The following is a 6,968-nucleotide window of genomic DNA, read 5'->3' on the forward strand; positions in this document are numbered from 1 at the left end:
GGGAAGCAAATTTGAGGCTCATGCTCTCACTTCCTCACATGGCTGCCTTGTGATTAAACTCTCTCTCTGCTGCAATCTCATTGTCTTGGTGTTTGGTTTTCTTGGCAGCAGGCAAAAATGAACCTGGTTTGGTAACAAATGATGAGCCAGGCAGGAGCTAAGTCCAGATGGACATTTTTGCCTGAGATTTATCAGCTCCTTGCCAATGTGGAGAACCTGTGAATGAGTCCAGCAGCTGCTGGGAGCATATTTTCACTTTGCAGTAGAGAGATGGTTTCTTGGTTTGGAAGACGTCTTTTTGGTGAGTAACTTTGGTACAAGTGACCTCATTCTTATTTCTTCTTCCTTTAAGTCTGACTTCTGAAATGAAGCCTTGGTTTGGCAGGGGACGCCCTCTGGGACTTCTGACAAAGGAAGCCTTCGTCTGGCCTTCATTGTGAGCATCTTGGTTTCCAGGATGCTTAATAATAAGGAAGAATTAGGGGATCCCCTCACAGAAATGCTCTTGGCTTGTCTTGGCTTGGTTTGTTTTTGAGATCTGGTTCTAGCTGTAGCATAAGTATACTTTTACTGGCTATGTCTAAATTACTCTAATTTGGCTCCCACCAGCAGCTCCCTAGGCTTCATTCTTCAAAATTAGACAACTTTCAGTTACAAGTCCACGAAAAAGAAAAAAATGGCATTTTTCTGTAGCACCACGTGGCCATAGTCAGAGAGCTCTTACAATGACTAGTCTTAAGAAATTAAATTTGGAATCTCAGCTTCCACTCATGATCTTAAAGATGCTAATGAAAGCTCCACACCCCACCCCCAGCCTGCCTCTGCCTGGTTTTGAAGAGTTCATGTTCCAACCTGGGAGCTATCCTCTGCCTGGTTTCAGAAAGTCCTCATTCCACTCCCAGGAGCTCTCCTCTGGTTTTTGGGCACCTGGAGTGATTCCAGGTTGGTCCCTTGGTCAATCCTTTGACTGACAATCTGGAACTCTGTTTTGTCTCCTGTCAAGAGCTTGTTGAGGATTTTAGGTGCCAACTAAGTCAGTTGTGGGGACAGGAGACCAGTAATTTATTCCGTAAACTGTCTTGTCCAGGAACTGTTGTGTGACCTTTATCTTGATAACTCTTGGGAAGAAGCTGAGAGGGAGAGGCCTGATCACCTCTTTCCTTTCTTTTTCTGTCTCATTCATCACCTCCTCTGTTGTCATCAAGTCTGGGTTCAGATCAGGCTGGATGTGAGCAGAACCTAGACCTTCTGTAAAATCAAAACTTGAAAAACTTTCTGCTAGGGACTTAACTCTCAACCCTGGCATTGGGATCCCGCTCCGGCCAGCTCCAGGCCTTTGCCCCTTGCCTCCCTGGCTTGCCTTATGCTGGCTCAGGGACTAAGTGCCTGGGCTGAATGGGACTTGACTAAATCTTTTAACTATGTTGACACCTGCAGTCGGTCTCTGCACCCTTCTCCAGTCCACTGTCAGTCAGACACTGACAGTGCTTTACCACCATGGGGAACACCCCAAGCTTCTCCTGAGACTCACCCATTGGGTGCATTTTAATTAATTGGAAACACTTCAACTTTGGATGGGTTATGCCCCAGAAACTCCAACTTGGAGAAAACTTGAGCGGTTTGTCTGTGCCTTTATGATGTAGTTGGAGAGGTTGATCAACCCATAATGTCATTTGATTTACAATGCAGTTTCTGAGAAATCAAGAGCAAGCGTCCTAGGAAAATCCTTGTAAGACTGGAAATGCAGCTTTAGAGGCAGTTCCACCTGTTTCCTTTGTCTCAGAGAGCTTGCAAATCCTCTGGGGATTATCTTGTCCATCACTAATTCCTAAGACTGAAGAAAAAAAAGGGAAAAAGCCAAAAAATAGCCAGAAGAGTGCCCGCACCAAAAAGCCTTGTACGTGATTCATGGCAGTAATTTTAAAACAATAGCTGTGCAGTCCCTGTGTATGTGTGTCTATATGTATGTTATATGTGTATGATATTTTTACCATGGGATGGTGTGGCCAAAAACTAAGACCTCTGTTTAATTGACTTAAAGTAAGCACTTACCTAAAATATTTCTAAAAGGAAAAGAAATTAACCCAAATGTCTTTTAGGTTAACATGATATGAAATTAATCTTTGGTAAATGAAAACTTATTTAAATTTGTTGGTTCAATTAAAATGGGCATGTCCTCCAGAGTTAGCACTGGATATGATGCAGACATGCAGCCTTTATGTTACATTTATTGGTCAAATAAGCTGATGTTATTTCTATTACAAAACTGTTAAGCAAAAATAATTTAAAATAATGGCTAATTTTATCTAACATCTCATGAATTTTTATAGGCAACCTAAATAATTATTGGGAATGAGTAAACTAAATAGATGTGAAAAAGATAAAAGTGTTGGGTGAACTTTTTAAAATAATTATGTCTTATGACATTCATATTTAAAATAACTTCCAAAATCTTTCTGGTAACTTGAAACTTTGAAGTGTTGCTAGGTAAAATTATATGGTAAAAAACTCACTGAATATCTGGGTCATTTTTCAAATAAGATAAAATACTGAAACATTATTGTTAGATGTGTCTAGATTTATCTACTTTTGGCTTCTTATTACAAAGAAACTAAAAGGTGTTTGGGTCTATTAGTGAAGGTGTCTTGTATTTTATTAAGATTGCACCATGAAGTAGTACATTTCTTGAAATTATAAAACACATTTATAAATTTTCCAAGCTACAGGATGCTAATGTAAAGGACAGTTCATAATTTCTTAGTTTTCAGCTTTTACTAAGGCCTATAAGGGTTAAAAATTCTCATTAATATACGCAATTAAAGCTACCAAAAATTAGTAAGGCAAACAGCTCTGTATAAAAGGAAATTAAAATTTGTGTTTTCAGTAAAGAAGGTATAAAGAATGGACATATTTTTGCTTGTTGGGTTAAGGAAGATAAATTTGTCTTCAAGTACTAGAAGGGAAGAAGGAAAGCATGGGAGAAATTCTGAATGTAAAAAGAAAGTTATATAAGCTGTGTTATTGAGAAATTCTGAAAGGAGTTTTATTCCTGGTCAAGTTGGCTAAGATCGAAGTAAGTCCAATTAAGTAAATGAGTTTTAGTGTAAAAAAACAAAAATGAGGTGGTACAAAAGTTAAAATGTGATTTTCTCTCTCAAAAGTATAATTTTCTTGAACTTCTGGTCTGCTCTTGATAAAGAGGTTATAAAAGGATATTTTCTTTATTTTCGAGAAAGTCTACCTAACATACAGAAAATCTGTTTTGTTAAAATAATTTCCTATGTTCAGAAATACTAAGGTCTTTCTATTAAGATTTTTTGACTGTTTTTAACAGTTTGACCTTGACAGTTTCTGTTGTCACTTTGAATAGATAACTGAGTGTTGTTTCCTACCTGAAAAAGTGTTTTAAACCCTTTTTATGTTTTTGACAAGCTCCCCCCCGCCCCACAACACCAAAATATTCAAATGCTGAATAGAGGCTTTCTTTTGGCCTGGAAGAAAGGAGAGAATTTCTCTGAGGATTTTCAGAGGGCCCCTGAGGCTCCTCAAAGAGATTTGCTCTCTCTTCCTATAAGGAGGAAGACACAAAGCTAATTAGGCTTATTTAGTATATTAAATTACATGGGAAGCATTGTCAAATAAGTGATGATAAGCTTTCTTAGGTGATATTATGTGGATAAATGTTATTAATATAAATGTTTTGAAACTATATAACATTCCTAAAATTCTGATCTGTGCTAGTTATCAGGAATAAAATTCTGGTTATTATTTTAAGGTGTTATTTTCTGACATACAACACCTTAAAATAATAACCAGAATTTTATGTCAGAAAATTAACCAAATTTCTTTGTCAATTTCCATTTTCAAGTCTTTTGTTGTTTACAGACAGTTATTATTTTACTCTGATGCTTTTTGCTTTTGAAAATTTGTCTTAGCTTCAGAGAGATTCATGGAAAGGACTCTGACACTTACTCTGGAATACAGGTTTCTGATAAACTTTCAGATCATAAAACTGAACTGGGTAAGAAGTTACAGAACTCTAATAGAGAAAGTGATGACCTCATAAAACTGCCAATCGAACAATAAGATCAAGAATCAATTACACAGGCCTGAATGAACTGATGATGATGATTATGATTTATGTGACTTTTCATTTGTGATATTGCTGATTTTTTGGTTCTCTTTTGTTTCCAAATTTAAGGAAGTCTTTTTCTCTCATGCTAACTATGACTTATATCAATTTGATAAATTATACCTTTGTAAGAAGACTTGAAACATTGACTTTTCTCCCCACCTGATCACTCCAGGATTTGAAAACTTTTAATGAGGGAGTATTGTTTTCATGGTAATGTAGTTATTTGCATAAGCTCAGTAAGAATCTGTTCTCCTTATAAGAGAACACAATTGTAAACATTGGTTATATTACTAAAGCTTTGACTGGAATGTCATATTTGAGAGAAAAAGGCATAGACTCAGATATGACCAGACAGCTTTTGAGAGGCAAGGATTGGACTTTGTGGAATAAAGCCACTTGGAAATATTTGCCTGGTACCTTGGTCACAAGGATTCCTGCATCCTGGGTAAGTATGGAAGATACTTATCTGGCAGGTGTCTGGAACCTCAAAATATTTTGAGGGACCTCAAGAAGAGAGGAATCCACCGAAATATGCAAAGGCAAAATCTGATGACAAATTTTTGGCTTGGCTTTCCTGGCCTCAAGAGGCCTTTAAAGTTCAATCTGAGATTCCTCAGAAAGTGTTCCAACAAAGCAGATTGGAAAGAACCTATATAATCAATTGCCAATCTTGCTCTACCTATGTAAATAATTGGGCCAAGTTTATTGAAATGAAACTTATTTTGCAAACTGATTAGTCTTAATTTGGCTATCTTTGGTAAAAACGAGGGTGATTTTAGAGAGAAAAATTATGTTTCAATAAAAACTATAGTATACATTCATACATATTAGATCCTAGTTCTGTTAATTATCTTTGAGGTTTTTTCCTGTCTGTTAACTGGACTGGATGCTGAATTTTTCTAGTCTCTTGAAATATCTGGCTACAAATCTTCAAATCAATGTTTTAAAGTTTTTTCCATCATTTTCATTTGGAATCATTGAGAACTGAACCTACCCTTGATCCTGAAGCCTTGCAAACTGAAGCTGAACAACTTGATATAAACTTAAGAAAGATTCATGTCTGTTGCTGTGTAAGACACTCAGTAACCTGAACACATGATGACGTTATGAGAGACATTTCAAACTGCAAAGGATGCTTCGACTCTGACACCTAGAAATTTTTTGACTGGCTGCTGCCTGGGCTCAGAAAGGTTTATAATTTGCTGGTTTATAATTTCCTTCTACCATTAATCTTGTTTTTCTTTTTGTCTCTCTAGAAGTATTTCTTATTAAATACCTGGTTACTTGCTAACACAATATAGGCTGAACTTTGGGAGCCCACCTGCATCACCGTCTTACTAAGAGACTGGTTCAATGAGATGGAACAACCTATGCCCCTCATCAACAAGATAATCCCTCAAGATTGAAGATGAACACAAAAGGGAGGATTGATCCTGGTCAAAACAAGGTTGACAAAAGGGAAGTGATATTGTGAAAAAGAAACCATATTGTAACTTTGAATGACCTCTGATTAACTAACCCAGACATGCTCTGTAGATTTTATGGACCCTCTCAGCTGCTATAAGTTGATAACTTTGTTCTTTTGAGTTCCTTAGGAATGTGATGACCCCCAGGCAGAGAGTCTGTGTTGATGGCCATCATCAATGACATCTGAAAGATCAGGGTATAGGCCATTACTCTGGTCTCTGATTCATATCCAGTAAAACAAAAGACTATCAGGAACTGAGACCAGTTGTCTGCTCCACCTGGAGATCAGATGGAGGCCCCATTGTGATTAGGTCTATTTTTCAGGGACTATTAAAATTTGGGTTATTTATACTTCTTACCCTTCTGGTAAGCTGGGAACATGAGAATATTTCCAAATGAGTGCTAGACAGTTTCATTCCTTTAACCCTGATCTACACCCCAATTCAGCAGGAAGTAGCTAGATTGGTTGTCGCCCCAAATCCCTCAAGAATGAGGAATGACCAAAGAGTAGGGGGGATTGAACCTGGCAAACAGCCATTGATGATTAAGTATCTAGGTACTAAAGTTTTTTCCTTTTTATAATTACTGATTACAGCTTTTAGCCATTTAACCCACCCACTGTTAATGGTGCTGCTTAAGCAATATGCTATCTGACTCCCGCTGGTCTCCTATAGATAACAACTCACCAGAGCCTGGATCACTATGGTAATGGGTATGTGAGCTGTTTTTCAGGAATTAGAATTCCTTGTCCACTTCAGGCCAGTTGAGCCCACCAACTCATCAACTGGGCCTGCACAGATGTCCGAGAGGCAACCTTTTGACTTCAAGAGGCTAAAAACTCCACCCTCAGATGATGCTAATGCTGCCATTTTGTGAATATGGGTCCTATGAAGAGGCATGAAGTCTGACTACACTTGCACAGATCATCAGTTACCTCACCTCTCCTCATCTCCAATCACCTCTCTCCACATTTCAGACCACCTTGCCCCCTATTCCATAAATATCCCTGAGTCCCTATTTTGGGGGAAGTGAATTTGCGACTCATGCTCTCACTTCCTCACATGGCTGCCTTGTGAGTAAACTCTTTCTTTGCTGCAATCTCATCATGTCGGTGTTTGGCTTTCTTGGCGTCGGGCAAAAATGACCCTGGTTTGGTAACACTTTCTCCATCTCCTTATCCCCAGAGGGCAGCACAAAACCTTTCAGTGTGGGAGCCTCAGTTGGCCAAATTTATTTTTGCACTCATCTAGTCATCACCCACCTCCTCTTCAACAATAAGGCAAACAGGAAGCCTCCTCAGTTTGCCTTCTCAGGGAAACTGGGTTCATTGCTCAACATAAAGCCTGAGGATGCTAGTATTCACATA

General features: G+C 38.2%; 1 long non-coding RNA gene across 1 annotated transcript; it reads left to right on the forward strand.

The window, feature by feature from the left end:
* Nucleotides 1–6,700, forward strand: LOC139081685 (uncharacterized). Its single transcript, XR_011536890.1, has 3 exons — nucleotides 1–301; nucleotides 4,202–4,331; nucleotides 5,392–6,700. It is a non-coding gene; the product is annotated as an uncharacterized lncRNA (long non-coding RNA).
* Nucleotides 6,701–6,968: the final 268 nt, after the last annotated feature.

The sequence above is a fragment of the Equus przewalskii genome, unplaced genomic scaffold (genome assembly GCF_037783145.1).
Source record: "Equus przewalskii isolate Varuska unplaced genomic scaffold, EquPr2 ChrUn-6, whole genome shotgun sequence".
NCBI classification, from domain to species: Eukaryota; Metazoa; Chordata; class Mammalia; order Perissodactyla; family Equidae; genus Equus; species Equus przewalskii.